At 45.3% G+C, this 17,148-nt stretch overlaps 1 long non-coding RNA gene across 1 annotated transcript in view; it reads left to right on the top strand.

Annotated features, from left to right (window-relative positions):
* Positions 1 to 11,111: 11,111 nt before the first annotated feature.
* Positions 11,112 to 17,148, top strand: part of Gm52359 — a 34,328-nt gene continuing 28,291 nt past the window's right edge. Inside the window, exon 1 of the long non-coding RNA XR_003952666.1 lies at positions 11,112 to 11,656. This is a non-coding gene — a long non-coding RNA (predicted gene, 52359). The remainder of the gene's footprint in view (positions 11,657 to 17,148) is intronic.

The raw sequence follows: 17,148 nt of genomic DNA on the forward strand, positions 1-17,148 counted from the left end.
ATTCATCATGAATACATCTACATATTCAGTACAGCCTTCCTTGTCTGTTGTCTTCAGCTCTCTGCTGGGATGATTTGGCTCTTCTGTGACTACTGCTTGGGAGGATTCTATTCTTTCAGAGGCTACCTTCTGAGTTAGTGAAGTCTCTCCTCGGGCATCCTTGCTGCCTCCTTATACAGCACACAGACCTGCCAGCGCTTTACTTTCTATCCCCGAGACTCTCTCCACTTAAAAACTCCCTTTAGATGTCCTGCTATAGTTGACTGGAAAATGTCCCACAGGCTCCTAGATTTGGGTGTGGCCCCTACTTGGTGCTACTGACTTGGGGGATTGTAGAATCTCTGGGTCCTAGCGCCTGGCTAGGGGATGATGTAACTACCAGGCTTGGGACTTGAGAGCTCCAGGCCATTCCTCTACCCCAGATCATCTGTTTCTGGTTTATTACAATGTAAGGAAACACCCGACCCCCTGCCCCCCAAAGCCTCTGTCTGCCACTATGAACTCTGCCATGCCTTTCTCACCATCACAGACATAAGCAGACCTCAGGATTTCCTCCCAGAAATTACAGGTATTTTTGATAGTAACAACAACAACAAAAATAATAATAAACAATATTTAATAATTATTATAATTAATAATATCTATAAGTTCTCCTTCTCTGTGAGTATCGATTTTCCTCATTCTTTCCACACTTCTTTTCCTTTATATGTGACTAAGTATATCTGGACATTCTCATTTAACCTAAATACCTGTGCATCTGTAACTTCTCTTTATATGTTCTAGCTCTTTGAACTTTGTGATGCTTCCTAGAGAACTTCCTCATCTCTGCTTTCAGATCATTGTTTTTCTGATCATCTATGTCTAGTTACATAAAACCTATCCACTAAGTTTTTAATTTCAATCACATAGTAGGTTTTTGTTTCTAAAAAACGTTTGGATTTTTTTTCTTTTTTTTCTGATTTTATTTTAATAATGTTACATTGTTTGTTGGTTGAATATTTCCCTTTCTGGCATTAGTCATATAAAATATTCTTATTTTATAACCTATAAAATTAACTAGTTTTTCTGAAATTCTTGGGTTACAATGCCATTGATTATTTCATCCTCTGTTTCTGTGTGTGCCTGTGCCTGTGCATGTGTGCACATTCACGCATGCATACATACTTACATGAGCACATGAATGGTGTGATACACATTTGGAAGTCAGAGGACAACCTCCATTCTCTGGGTCCTGAGGACAGATCACACATAGGATGCCAAGCTTGGTGAGAAGCATCCACCTTTGAGGTAGGCTTTCCTGAAATGTCATGAAAGTAGGAATTTGAAGTAGAAATTTTAATGAGATAAATTCCCAGAAAAACGTTTCCCCGAGTTTCAGTACAGTAAGAAAAATAATAGATACTTTCTCTCTCCCTTTGCTTTTGAGGGAGGGAATCAAGCTTAGAATGGCCTCTCAAACTCACTATATAGCCAAAGCTGACCTTGAACTCCTGATCCCTTGCCTCTACTTCCCCAGTGCTAGGACTACAAACATGCACAACCATGCCAAGCTTGCATTGCTTTCCTGCCATGTATCTGGGGGAGATTGAGCACTTATCTATTCTAGTTTAATCTTTGGCATTGAAGGATTCCTATTTGCTATGAAGGTATATGCTTCCTTTCTTTTGCAAGACCACAATTCTGCCTCCTGCTTTAGCAGAATTATTAAACCTAATACTCAGAATTAATCAGGTTGTATTTACTTCTGGGTCTTTGATTGGATTCCATTGATCAACCTGTCTGTTTTTACACCAATACCATATGGTTTTTATTACTATTGCTTGGTAGTACAGCTTGAAATCAGGGATGATGACTCCTCCAGAAGTTCTTTTTGGGGGCAGGGTTATTTTTGGCTATCTTGGGCTTCTTGTTTTTCCATATGAAGTTGAATATTATTCTTACAAAGTCTATAAAGAATTGTGTTGGAATTTTGATGAGGATTGCATTGAATCTGTAGGTTGCTTTTGGTAAGATGTCCATTTTTACTATGGACATGAGCTTAGGAAATCTCTCCATCTTCTGATATCTTCTTCAATTTCTTTCTTCAGAGACTTGAACTTTTTGTCATACAGGTCTTTTGTTGGACCATGAAAGGCAGTCTGTGTTCTGGTTGAGTGAGGTTTACTCCGGATACCCAGTAGAAAATTCTACAAGGGACAGAACTTAGACAATGCCCCAAGCTCCTGGTTTTCTGCCTGGACTCCACCCCCACAGTTACCTGGCAACAGCAAGGTAGCCCACCCAGCCCATTATAAAAGGGACTGGTTGGCCCCTCCTCTCTCTCTTAAGCTCTTGCCTCTCTTACTCTCACCTCTCTCCTCTCCCTTCCCCCCTCTCTCCATGTGGCCATGGCCACCCTCTGCTTCTTTACTTTTCTTCCCCTCTTTGCCTTTCTACAATAAACACCTTAAAACCTTGGGCCATCTCTGCTCATTGAGATCTACCATGCTGGAGCAATAGAGCAGACTTCCCTCTAACTAGCCACATGTCTTTCCAGCTACCAGACTGGACCAAAGGCCCTCGCCCATGCAGGAATCACCCAGCACCTTCTCTCCCTGCCCACTTCCTCCTTCCACCCCAGGGTTGACTGAGCCACCCCCTGGGACCTGCACTTGGTTCTCAGCTTTTCTGAGACATCCAGTGTCATCTAAGATGTTTGAAACTGAGAACCTGTTATCTCTGGCTTCCAGATGGCCCAGGGACCTCTTCCACATTAACCAGGGGTCTGTGGTATCCAAGGGTCCGAGCCAAGACTGCACCTTCTCCACCCCCATGAGCAGGGTCTGGTGACCTAATACAGCCTGATACCCATCCTGCGTCTGTTCCATGGGGTCCCGCAGCAGTCTCCTGTGTCTGCCCATCCAGTCTCCCTGAGCTCTGGTGGGACTCAGGTCTCTCCCACCCCTTTATTTCCCCACATCTGGCTCCCGACAGTCTTTCACTTGCTTGTTTAGAGTTGTACCAAGATATTTTATGGCCGTTGTGAAGGATATTGTTGTTCTGATTCCTTTCTCAGGCCATTTATTGTTTGTATATAGGAGGGCTTCTATTGTGGTTATTGTGGTTGTTAATTTTGTAGCCAGCCACTTCACTAAAGGTGTTTATCAGCTGTAGGAATTCTCTGGTAGAATTTTTGGGGTTGCTTATATATACTATTGTATCATTTGCATACTTAGCTTCTTCCTTTCCATTTTGTATCCCCTTGATCTTTTTTAGTTGTCTTTGTTCTAGCTAAAACTTCAAGTATTATATTGAATAGATGCAGAGAGAGTGGACAGCCTTGACTTGTCCCTGATTTTAGGAGAATTGCTTTACGTTTCTCTCCATTTAATCTGATGTTGGCCATCAGCTTACTGTATATTGCCTTTATCGTGTGTGCATATGTAGTATATCACCTTTCTCGTGTGTGGATATGTAGTATATTACCTTTATCGTGCGTGGGTATGTACTTTGTATCCCTGGTTTCTCTAAGACTTTTATCATGAAGGGGTGTTGGATTTTGTCAAAAGCTTTTTCAGCATCTAACGAGATGACCATGTGGTTTATATGGTGGATTACATTGACAGATTTTCATGTGGACACTTGATATTTTTTTTTATAAAGAAGCCAGAAATATACAATGGGGGGGGGGGAAGCATGTTCAACAAATGGTGCTGGACAAACTGGATGTCTGCATGTAGAAGAATGCAAATAGATCCACATCTATTACCTTAAGCAAAACTCAAGACACACCTATAATATCTTGAGCATATACCCAAAGGCTCTCCATCATCCCACAAGGACACTTGCTCAAGTATGTTCATATCAGCTTTATTTGTAATAGTCAAAAACTGAAAACATCCTAGATGTCCCTCAACAGAAGAATGGATAAAGAAAAATATAGTACATTTACACAATAGAGTATTACTCAGATGTTAAATACAATGATTGGGCCCTTCCTTCTTCATGGGGGTCACTGACCACTGGTCACAGGGCAAAAGGAGCAGAGTCAACAACAGGGTTTCAGAAGGCCCATGAGTACAAATGGTAATAATGACGTATTAGGACCGGCTTCAGTGAGACAACGCCAGGGTATGCAAAGATCATTGGCTGAAAGCTAAGGCCCTGAGACGTCTCATTAGCATGGGAGGCATTTCTGGAATCTCAGGTGCTCCCTGAATGAGTTCTTATCAGGAGCAAGGAAGTTGAACCTGGAGCCTTAACTAAGGCTATGTGACATTCCACAGGTATGGAGTGTGTGCTCTGGGATTTCTCAGGCTGAGAAGAAGCCTCACTGACAAACGGAATCTGCCATTTTACACATAGCTCAGGGCTTTCCAGTAAGGTCAAACTGACCTTTGCAGCAGGGCAGCACAATGGCATCATGAAATTTGGTAGATGTATGTAACTGTAAAAGATTATCCTGAGTGAGATAACCCAAACCCAAAAGACAAACATGATATGTACTCACTTATATGCGGATATGAGCTGTAAAGCACAGGATAACCACCGTGCTACAATCCACAGACCCAAAGAATCTAAGTAATAAAGAAGACTGGGGGGTGGGTGGGATGTGAATCTCACAGCGAAGGGGATAAAGAATAGACATCATGACAGATGGGGAGAGGGGACTGGATTGGGGTGGGGATAGAGATAGGAACAGGAGAGATCAAGTGTGGGGAGAGTAGTGGGAAAGACAATTGGAATCAGGGGTCGTCTCTGGGATGAGCTAGAAACCTAGGGCAATGAAAACTCCCAGGAATCTATGGAGGCAACCTTAGCTAGAATTCCTGGCAATGAGGGACACAGAACCTGAACTGCCTATACCCTGTAACCAAGCAAGACTTCCCGTGTAAGGATTGGGACACAAGCCAAACTAGAAAACATTTAATCTATACTTTGTTCTGCCTACAAGATGTGCTGAGGTAAAAGTAGTGCAGAAATTGAGGGAGTAGCCAACCAATACTGTCCCAGCTTGAGATGCATGCTATGAGAGGGAGTCCACCCCGACACTGCCAGGAGGGCCAGGAGCCAGAGGCTGGACAGTCCACAATAGAACCAAAGGCAAATGGCAGAAAACAAACTTAATGAAATGATTCCTAATGATGTTCTGCTATACTCGTAGCTTAGCATCTAGTCCATTTGTCATCAGAGAGGCTTCACACAGCAGCTGATGGAAACACATGCAGAGACCCACAGCCAAAAATTAGGCAGAGCTTGGGAAATCTTAGGAAGATGGGGAAGAAGCATTGTAGAAGCCAGAGGGGTCAAGGATACCACAAGAAAAACCACAGATTCAATCAACCTGAGCTCACAGGGACCCACAAAGACTGAACCACCAACCAGGGAGCCTGCATGTGTCTGATGTAGGCCCCCTGCACATAGGTTACAGTTATGTAGCTTGCTCTTCTGGTGGGTCTGCTAACAATGGGTACAGGAGCTAAGTCTGACTCTTGCCTGCTTTGAGACCCTTTTCTCCTACTGGTCTGCCTTGTCCAGCCTTAATAGGAGGGGAGGTGCCTAATTTGACTGCAACTTGATACACCAGGGCTGGTTGATATTTGTTGAAGCTGCCTTTTATCTGGGAGGTGAGGAGGGAAGGGAAACTATAGTTAGAAAGTAAAATAAGTAAAATAAAAATAAAAAATAATGAGGTTGGCCTGGGGGGTATAGTTCAGGCATATAGAACTCCACGCGCAGTGTGTACTAAGGCCCCATCCCTTAGGCGCAGTCTCCAGTACCATGGAAAACTGTACTGTGACTAGGCCAGCAGCAGCCCACCTATTCTCTTGCTTCTTTTCCAGCTCATTCTTAGCCTTAGATTGTGGGATTCTCTTTACTTTCCTGCAGGTTGCACCTGAGACCACTCTGATTTCATCTGTCTTGGCCATATGTTTATAATGATTGGGTTTCCAAACCTTTACACAAAAAAATGGAAGCCCACATTTTGTTTCAGTTAACCCTGGCAATTATTGAATATAACTAAATAATGATTGTCTAGCTTCCTTAGTTCTATTGATGGTTGGAGGACCTTCTCCTTGCACAGTGAGGGTTGCATAGCACAGTGGCCTTATGTGAAAGTAAAAAGGGGAACTTTGAAAGAGAAACACACGTGGACTCCACATGGTACTGACGAGTTAGGTAAAGGAAGGAAAAAGCCACGGCAGGCAGACTCAACTGGCTCCATGCTTTGTAAGTCTTATTCTGCAGACAGAAATCCATCCCAGGTGACTTGTAGTCTTCGGAAGGGGAGCTAACCACTCTGTGACGCACTTGTCTGTTGGTACTTGCTGAGAAATGCAAACGAGTCATTTAGCTTCCAGTGAGAACCTACCAGGAAAATAGTTCTAGTATCTCTGGTGGTTTGAATGAAAAATGTCCCCATAGGTTCCAGTACTTGAACATTTGCTTCCTGGTGGGTGGCACTATTTGAGAGGTTTAGGGGTGTGTGGCCTTGCTGGAGGAAGATGTGTGATGGAGTTTTAGAGCCTTCCAGTTAAATTCTCTCTGCTTTGTGTTTGAAGTTACGGATGTGATCTCTTAGCTTCCTGCACCTGCCACCGTGTTTGTCCCCCCACTTCCCCACTGTGATGGACTGTCATCCCTCTGGAACCATAATCCCAAGCAAATCCTCTCTTCTCTATGTCTTCTTGGTCCTGGTATTTATCACAGTGACACGACCAAACTAAGGCAATAATCCTGGCTTTGTGTCTGAGCAGAAAATGTCTTGGTTTAGAAGACCAATCATAAAAATACAGCATTCTAGACGGCAAAAGACAATCCTTCAGACTCACAAAAGTACAAACCCATCTGTGCATGAAGATAGGAAGCTGAACAGCAGGAGAAATCCCATGTACTAAAGACTGTTACACTGTTTATTATTTTGAAATAGTGATTTCACACATCCTCTGTTACAGAGAAGTTAGATAAATGGTTTTTATCTAATTTTCTTCTTGCTGTTCCATGACAATGTTTTCTTCAGTCCAGTCCAGACCATCAAAAGACACACAGCATGAACAAGCTCAAATCCAAACAACACAGCAAATTGTTTCCGCTCTACCAGGAGATGCAGAAGCACTTCATCTTAAAAGATTGCAGAGAAGACAGTTGTTAAAATAGAGTTTTGGGGGAGAAAATGGAGATCTCTAGACCACTTATTCATTGTATGTTGTAAACTCCAAAGACTGGAACATATTTTTGATTACATCTAGTATACAGGCTCTGGGATTTGAATAGATCAAACTTAAGAGAGGGTTGCTCAGGAGTAGTTCCAACAAACTTTCCACAGTTCATTGTAGGAATCTATTATATAATTAGACTCTTGTCAAGGACTGAGGATCCCCACTCCCAAAAAACATGGTGGTGACCCTGTGACAGGTAGTACAACTCACAACATGACATATACCATTTAGGCCTTAAAACCCAGCAGGCAGGCAGCACCACCTGACCAAATGAGAACAGAGTGAATCTATCAAATCCAAATGTTTTAACCTTGCTTTTTGGCTTCTGTAGTTTCACTTTTGGCTAACTGTTCAACTGAGGTGTGTCAACACAGGATGTGTTGTTTGTGCTTAGAACTCCATCCTGAGGAAGGCTTGGGACTGCACTGGGGTCCTGAACACCCAGTGTAGTCTCCAGCCAGCTGATGAAGACTTTCTATTGGCTTGAACCTATGTCTTCTCTGGTGGATATCCCACAAGAGCCCAAAGCAGAGGCTTTCCCCTGAGTGAATTTATCTTAGACTCACGAATACAGCTCTGTGGGATTTTCAGGCCTTGGTTATCATTGCAAACAGACTGATGCTTAGAACTGCTGTGTCCTTTCCTGAGCACACAGCTAGACTTCCTGTCCTAGACTTCCTGTCAGTCAGGAGGCCAATGTCACTGAGGGCTCACAAATGGAATGTGAACAGTATGCATGCCCCACTTCCAGATCTGGCCTATAAAAATTTCACATGCATGCTCTGACAAGCTCATTTCCTCTCCTGATTAGGAAGGCCTCTGTGCAGCCTAGGGGAATGCATGCTAAAGATAGCAGAGCTGCCATGAGCCTGGATTTTCCTATGACTGTGGGGCTAGAGAAGAGCCACCTACCTGAATTTTCATTCACTGCTGCAGTGCATAATCATTGCACATTTAGGTTATTTTGATAATATAGCTGAGCCCCAGAACTAATGGAGGGTGTGTGAGGTACAGGGAGGGAATTAATAGCCCCAAGAGACACCAGTGTGACCCAAATAGAGTTGTTTTTCTTAGTGCAACTATTAACACACATCTGCATTGTCTCTGGCTGTCACCCAGGGCCTGGGATCTTTGTTGTGTATCTCTGTCCTCCATGGCAGCCCCAGAGCCAGTCAGATTTGTCTAAATGCTTCCAATAGTGCTCAGTACCTGGTTATTCAAATCTAATACAGCTGTACCTAGGCTGCACATTTCCATGTCATGCCTTCCTGAAACATTGGATTCAATGTGCAGAAGAAAGAGCAATATTTTCACAATAAAATAAATATTAATGGGCAGAGTGCAAAACTGGATGAATTTCAAAGTCCAGGCTTGCCACTTCAAAGAGATTCCAGCCTGCGTTTGCAGTCCTGGAGGAATGCCTTGGACTCCCGTGGGCTGCTGGCTAGCTGTGCTGAGCACTCAGTGCTCCAGTCTCTCATTGTTTCTTTAAGGATTTTAGGTTTGAATCTAGTAGACAAATATTTTCTCCCAATACACTGCAGACACCCAGTTCAAGGGCTGTTAAATATTGCTAGAGCACTGGATTGTTTGTAACTGGCCTCTCTTCTCTTCCTTGTCGGGGGAAGAGGCCTGGGCCACCCACAGATGTCAGCTCCGTGATAGACTGTGATAGATATGGGATGTGAGTTTTGTGGGTAGCTCTGCTGAAGGAGGGACTCCTTTTTTTGCCTATGGCCTCAAAAGGCCCCTTCCCACCACGCAGTGCTTTCCCAGCTGCCCACACCCCATTGCAAGTCTTCATTCGGAACCCCAGTGTGTCCTGAGTGGAGGAGTTGGAAGTACTCACCCTCTGCTCAGTGTGGACGGAATGGAAGCTTTGGCCCTGAGCAGCCTTGCAGCTCTGTGCCTACTAACCACACTAAGCATCTTTCCTTCCTGCCTTAACAGCCTGTATCTTACTGAGTGTCATAATTAGTTTTCTATTACATGATAAACACCATAACCAAAAGCTCCTTGGAGAAAACAAGTTTTATCTCCCCTGGGAGTTCACAGTCTTCCATGATGGGAGGCAGGGCAGGAATTTAGGTCCCCCAGTGACTGTGGGGGACAGTGCTTACTGGCTTGCTCTCCCTGGCTTAGTTTACTTTCTTTTTGTTTTGTTTTTTTAAAGATTTATTCAAAATATGTATGTGAGTACTCTGTTGCTCTCTTTAGAGAACTCATCAAAGAGGATATTGAATCGCATTACAGATGGTTTGAAGCCACCATGTGGTTGCTGGGAACAGAACTCAGGACCTCTGGAAGGGCAGTCAGTGCTCTTAATCACTGAGCCATCTCTCCAGCCCTAGTTTACTTTCTAATATACCTCAAGACCACATGTCCAGGGGTGGCACCACCCACCGTGGACTGGGCTCCTCCTACCATCAATCATTAATGAAGAAAATGCCTTACAGACTTGTCTACAGGCAATGTGATGGATGCATTTTCTCAGTTCAGGTTGCTTGTCCCAGATAAGTATAGCTGTGTCAAGTAGATAAAACAAAGCAAACAAACAATGAAACAACCAAGGCACTGGATATGGTGGCATATACCTGCAATCCTGCTCAGGAGGAGCAGGACTCAGGAATACAAGTCCAAGGCCAGCCTGGGCTAAACAGTAAGATCCCCCTTCCCCTCCCCTCCCCTCCCCTCCCCTCCCCTCCCCTCCCCTCCCCTCCCCTCCCCTCCCCTCCCCTCCCCCCTCTCTCTTTCTCTCTCTTCTTTCTCTCCTCTCTCCCCCCCCCCTCTCACACACACACACACACACACACACACACACACACACACACACACTCCTTTCTGGACACAGTTGCTCAGTGTGGACTTGTCACTTGCATTCTTTTGCTTCCCTTGCCATTCTGCCTCCTGACATCCTTTTGAGTTACTAGGCATATATTGATTCAACTCAGATCCACAGCCTTCTGAGTGTGGGGGTCTGGGTAAGCCCAGGGTGAGGTGAACTTCATCTCACCACAAAGGGGGGCAGGGAGGATGAGCAGCACCAAGGAAGGCCATGGAGGTAGCCCTGGTCTGGCACTTACAGAGGGCTATGGGGCTGCGGAGCCACCAGTTCGAGGAATCACAGAAGTGAGCTCAGGAGTCTATTAGGCTAGATCCTGCACTGTGACTGTTTTGCTTAGAAGATAAAAGTTGGAAGGTAGGAGATGGGATCAAAAGAGAGCTCAAGGGACACAGTCTGAGAGGACAAGCCCTGGGAGATGAGGGGGATGGCAGATGCCTGCAGGGAGCAGAGCAGCTGCACTTGCACAGGACAGTGGCCTCACTTGACAGGCTCTGATTTCTAATGTGTTGCTGTTTGTTGTATGGTGCTGGGGATTGAACTCAGGGCCTTGTGACTGCTAGGCAAGTACTCTAACACTGAGCTAATCTCCAGCCCTGAGAAATACTGGTTCTAAGTCAGTAGACTATGTAGGAGACTGCTTTCCTGAGTGAACAGTCTACTTTGACCTGTCCCAACTCCAGGTCTCTAGTTTCCCATTGACTGTTCAAGTATTTGTGCCTGCACAAGCGACAGCCATTTGTATCGGTGTCTGTTTATATTTCACAAGTGGCTTGTTGTACAAAAGTCTTAGTTCCTATGCTTCTGGCTGTAAGTTCAAGGTCCTTATTACAGTAAATGCAACACCAATAAGTTCACAGTAGGTGGTTTCAATGAGTTCCAGGGGGCTGCAGGATGTTTGTTCTCCATGCAGAACAAAGCTGGCTATGCTTCCCTTGGCCTCCAGTCACAGCCCTCTGGGGACACACAGTGATCTCTGTGCCAGGTCACTCTGAGATGTAGGGAGCAAAGCCGGAGGCAGCAGCTCACCCCAGTCAGTTCTGAGGAGCTGGCATTAGATTCTCCAGTGTGATTGCTGGATGAGTCCTTTCTGCGTTATAGCTCCAGGTAGGGTGAGTTCTTTGTGGTTCATGTAGTTCTAGGAAGATAGGGACCTGCTCCAGGCCAATAGGAACTCCTTAGCTGAGACAGAGTTTATATGGGTTCTTCCTGAATAATTCTTGGGTACACCCCTGATCATACCAGTTTCCCTCTTTTGCCTCCTCCAAACCGAGGCTGAGTTAAGTCGAGGAAATGTCTGGCAGCTGCCCTCTGGTGGGGTCGTGCTCCTTGGGAATTGGCTCCTAGCTTAGAGAAGCTCGGCTGCCATCTTGGTTGGGAATCCATGTTCCATGATGCCCTTCAGAGAGTCATGCCTCTCTCAGACTTTTGCTGTTCTGGGTAGCACTTCCTCCTATAAGACTATAATGAGTCTTAGCTTACCGGGGAACCCCTGAGTGAACAATGAGGAACTGAGGACCAAAGCAAAAGGAAGAGGAATGTATTGTTCCATCATGCTGGAGTCATCATCCTGCACCCTAAGAAGAGACCGCATACCTCTCATGCAGCCTGTTTGGTGAGCTTTATACAATTTTCAGAGCAGCAATTATTAGGCACAATGTGATTGGCAGAACAATGTGACTTTTAAACTGATTGGTCTTTAGAGAATGAGGTGGCAAGGACTTCCCTTGTCTGTAGGTGGCCAATAGTTGGTCTGCTCTGTGGAATGTGTCTGTGCTCTGGGCCTCCCCACCAGCAGGTGGCTGATGGTCAATTCCCCTCATCCCCTGTGGTCTGAGGAATGCAGTTAAGCCTCTCCCTCTCAGAGGGGAAGGGTGCTTAAGTGCTCCAAGACCTTTCTCTTCCAGGAGGGGAGGAGTCTGGTGAAAAATTTCAAAGGTCCTAAGCTGACCGCTTCATTTTCCCCTTTTCTTTGCTCATGTTTCAATACTGAAGCTATTGCTGGCATTGAATCTTTAACTACCCCCGGAATGGTCTCCAATATGTGCTTCCCGATGTTTCACACTCTAGGTAGCATAGAAGATATGGTTGGCTCCCTAACACTGATGGGCCTGCTGCTGGCTTCTCCCATCTCAGGGGCACACACATATGGGGGTTTCTTGCAGGACACTTCTCAACTTTGGGTATCTGCACCCTAAGCCCTATCCTCTAAGTCTGCTTCTGGGACATGGCTTAGATCTACAAGTCCCTTGTGCCCTACATTCAGGCAATCCCTCCCCCCCCGTGGCTCCAGGGCAGTGACACTCCAGAAGTCAAGGTCCACTGCTTAACCACAGAGATCAAAGACAGGGTCTAGCCACCAGATACTATGCAGGTAGTGGACCAAGCCACACCCCCACTGGCTGAGAGCATCTGCCAAGTCACCCTGGTAGGGTTGTGGGGGCTGCAGAGGCTCAGAGCTGGAAGATACAGCATAGCTGTCTTATGGATTCTCTGGTCTTGCAGAAGGGCGTTGCTTGGGTGTCTGGATGCTATCTAGTTGCTCTCAGGTGCAGGTGCTGGTCTGATGTGAACCCAGGAAGTTCCTCCATCCACTTTAACGGAGGTTGGGGTAGTCAACAACACCAGGAATGGCCCTCTCCACTTTGCTTCCACGTTTTCAGCACGACACCTCTTAACATATACCCAATCTCCAACTTGGTACTTGTGTGGAACCTCTGGGGTACCTGTGTTATACAGGGCACTAAGTTTAGACCACAATTACTGGTGGCTGATCTGGAAAGCTTGCAATCAAGCCATAAGATCTTTGTCAGCCTGAAAAGTCATTCTGGGGGGATCAAGATCTGGGTTCAAGGAAGTGGGGTCCCATACAGGATCTCAGAAGGGGTCAGGTTAAAATGGTAGGGGGTGTTCTGGGCTTAAAATAGGGCCAAGGGGAAGAGCACCAACCAGTCCTAGCCAGTCTCCAAGGTCAATTTAGTCAAGGTCTCTTTTAAGGTTCTACTTATTCTCTCTACCTGCCCTGAGCTCTGGGGATGGTATGCACAATGGAGCTTCCAATTAGTCCCCAATGTCTCTGCCAATCCCTGACTTACCTTAGAGACAAAAGCAGGACCATTGTCTGATCCAATTACCTTGGGCACTCTGAACCTCTGGAAAATTTCTTCTAATATCTTCTTAGCTACCCCAGTTGCTGTTTCCTGCTTCATGGGGAGAGCCTCAACCCATCCAAAGTATCTACAAACACTAGAAAGTATTTGTAAGCATATTTTCGTGGCTTAAACTTCTGTAAAATCGACCTATCAATGTACTCCAGGCCATTCTCACCTAGGTCTTTTGCCCTGTCTACTCTTGGCTGCATAAGCATTCACTTACTGGCATACTTTACACTGTTCTACTATATTTCTGGCCCAAAACATGAATCTTATTATATATCCTTAACTGCTTGGACAAGCTTTTTATCCCCTAAATGAGTCCATCTGTGCATTCGGCCTAGTAAGTTTTTTGCTTGCTTTCTGGTGAGTATAGTTTGCTTTCTTGTGTGCACCATTACCCTTCCTTCTCTAGGTAGTAGTTGGTAGGGTGGCTAGCAATCGGAGCCCTTTCTTCTTCTATATATTCTAAGTGAAGCCATCCCTTAGTCCAGTCCCATTTCCCAGCAGGTGTTTCTTGCAGGCCCATAACCAGGATAGGCTCCTGCATAGCCACTTCTCACGCCACTTGATCTGCTTGGTCATTGCCCCGTCCACTGAGTCTCTTCCCTTCTGATGTCCTGGGTATTGAATAATACCCACAGCTGCCAGCTTCATTAGGGCATCCAAGAGATCTAAGATTTCCTGTTTGTTTCCTCTGAGGTGAGCAGTCCTCTCTCTTGGCATAGAGCCCTGTGGATGTGGGCTGTGGCAAAACATACCTGCTATCTGTGTGGATGTTAATTTTCTTGCTGGCTCCAAGTTCCAAGGCCTTGGTGATTACAATTAGCTCCACTTTGTGCATCAACATGCCAGGGAGTAGAGGTGCCAGTGGGTAGAGGTTCCACCCAGATAACATTTGTGCCGTCCACCACAGCAGCATCTGCTTGTCTTCATCTAAGGAGAAGAAACTTGAAAGTGGATTCAGGGGGACCCTGGTGACTTACTTACCCCTTTGTAAGTAGGTGTGGCAAATCATATATAAGGAGCCAGCATTCTCTGGCCTTGCAGGAGGCACCCATATTAGAGAGAGTAGAAGAGGTCTATATGCGGAGGATCTGAATCTACTGCAATTCTGGCCTAGGCTTTTAATCAATCTAAGAATGACTAAACCAGCCACCTTGGGGTCAGGGAGCTGTGTTTAGGATGACGTAGGTCCCATCTCCATGTCAAAACTGTTTCTACTTTCTTTGGGGAACAAACTGGTGATTTTCATAGGTAATTCATCAGGGTAATTCTGAGAGATCTACCGCCTGATCAGGGCCATGCAAGAGCAATCTCAACTGCACCTGTTGTTCTTCTGAGCTCTGGTTCTGTGGTCTATCAGGGCTTTATATTGTGCTGTGAATTAGTAGACAGACAGGATATTCAGGGAGCCCTGCTTTAATATGCACCTGTCATGTAGGGGTTTGAGTTGACATGGAGTGGAATTAGCCTCAGGTTTCCAATGGCAACTTGATTATGAAATGATACATTGAGTGGCCCATGGATATAGTGATAGCTGAGAGCTCTTGCCATAAACGATGCATACCCAGGGCCACTCCAGAATCTAAACCATGCTTGCTGGATGATGAAATGGAAGTTTTTGGTTGTGTCATATGATGCAGACTCAAATGATATTTTGCTGAGGCAAGACCTGTGGGAGGACATGTGATGTTTAAAGAGAGTATAAAGAGGACGTAATGGACAGTGATGAGGTACTTGCATAGATAGCTTTGCCATGCTTTGTTGCTCTTGCATCTTCACTGATCTTTACTTTGTTTAGAGACATAGTAGAGAACATTTCCTGGCATCCCAACTGCTTCTTTTCTCTCCTGCTGACTGCTGCTGATTCAGTGGAGGTCTGTTTCTACTGGATTGTGCCACCACTGCCGATTCATGTTTGGTATTCTGACACTACTGAACTGGACTGCCTGTATCCTGACAGAGATTGGAATCATCCCAAAAGAACTACTTCTAAACAGGTCCACATCCCCTTGTCCTATTTACCATCTTTTCTCCCCTACATTTGGAGTAGGCTAGAAGGGGTATCGAAGTATTTGAAAACCCTTATTTTTTTATTAGATATTTTCTTTATTTACATTTCAAATTTTATTCCCTTTCCTAGTTTCCCCTCCAAAAATCCACTATTCTATCCCCCGTCCTCCTGCTCCCCATTCCACCCACTCCCAATTCCTGGCTCAGACATCCCCCTATACTGGATCATAGAACCTTCACAGGACCAAGGACCTCTCCTCCCATTGATTGATAGGCTATTCTTTGCTACATATGCAGCTAGAGCCATGAGTCCCTCCATGTGTTTCCTTTGACTGGTGGTTTAGTCTCAGGGATCTCTGGGGTTACTGGTGAGTTCATATTGTTGTTCCTCCCATGGGAGCTACAAGCCCCTTCAGCTCCTTGGGTACTTTCTCTAGCTCCTTCATTGGGGACCCTATGCTCCATCTAATGGATGACTGTGAGCATCCACTTCTGTATTAGTCAGGCACTAGCAGAGCCTCTCAGGAGACAGCTATATCAGGCTCCTGTCAGCAAGCTCTTGTTGGCATCTGAAATAGTGTCTGGGTTTGGTGGTTGTTTATGGGATGAATCCCCAGGTGGAACAGTCTCTGGATGGTCATTCCTTCAGTCTCAGCACCGAACTTTGTCTCTGTAAGCCCTTCCATGGGTATTTTGTTCCCCCTTCAAAGAAGGATCGAAGTATCCACACTTTGGTCTTCCTTCTACTTGCGTTTCATGAGTTTTGCAAATTGTATCTTGGGCATGCTGAGCTTCTGGGCTAATAGACACTTATCAGTGAGTGCATATCATGTGTGTTCTTTTGTGATTGGGTTACCTCACTTAGGGTGATGTGATGGTTTGCATATTCTTGGACCAAGGAGTGACACCATTTGGAGGTGTGGCCTGGTTGGAGTAGGTGTGTTACTGTGGGTTTGGGCTTAATACTCTCACTCTAGGTGCCTGGAAGTCAGTCTTCCACTAGCAGCCTTTGGATGGACATTGTTGAGACTGCTATAGACTATGAGGACTTTGAAAGTTGGTACTGGAAGTGGTTCTAGAGGAGCAGAAGTATAAGGATGAATCTTTTAAACTACTGGAGTTGACTTGTTGACCCACCAGCACCTTCAACTACTGAAATCTCTCCAGATTCTTTCTCTCTCTCTCCTTTGCCTGTTTGCCGTGTGGGACTGAGCAACTGCTAGATCCTTGGACTTCCATTCACAGCTACTGCTGACCATTGTTAGGAGTTGGACTGAAGACTGTAAGTCATCAACAAATTCCTTTACTATATAGAGACAACCCATAAGTACTGTGACACTAGAAAACCCAGAATAATACAGATGATATCCTCCAGATCCATCCATTTGTCTAAGAATTTCATGAATCCATTGTTCTTTTTTTTAATTAGGTATTTTCCTCATTTACATTTCCAATGCTATCCCAAAAGTCCCCCATACCTTCCCCCCCCACACTCCCCTACCCACCCACTCCCACTTCTTGGCCCTGGCGTTCCCCTGTACTGAGGCATATAAAGTTTGCATGACCATTAGGCCTCTCTTTCCACTGATGGCCGCCTAGGCCATCTTCTGATACATGTGCAGCTAGAGACATGAGCTCCAGGGGGTACTGGTTAGTTCATATTGTTGTTCCACCTATAGGGTTGCAGATCCCTTTAGCTCCTTGGATACTTTCTCTAGCTCCTCCATTGGGGGCTCTGTGGTCCATCCAATAGCTGACTGTGAGCATCCACTTCTACCTTTGCTAGGCCCCGGCATAGTCTCACAAGAGACAGCTATATCAGGGTCCTTTCAGCAAAATCTTGCTAGTGTATGCAATGGTGTCTGAGTTTGGCGGCTGATTATGGCATGAATCCCCAGATGTGGTAGTCTCTAGATGGTCCATCCTTTTGTCTCAGCTC

Source organism: Mus musculus, chromosome 18 (assembly GCF_000001635.26).
Source record: "Mus musculus strain C57BL/6J chromosome 18, GRCm38.p6 C57BL/6J".
Classification (NCBI taxonomy): Eukaryota; Metazoa; Chordata; class Mammalia; order Rodentia; family Muridae; genus Mus; species Mus musculus.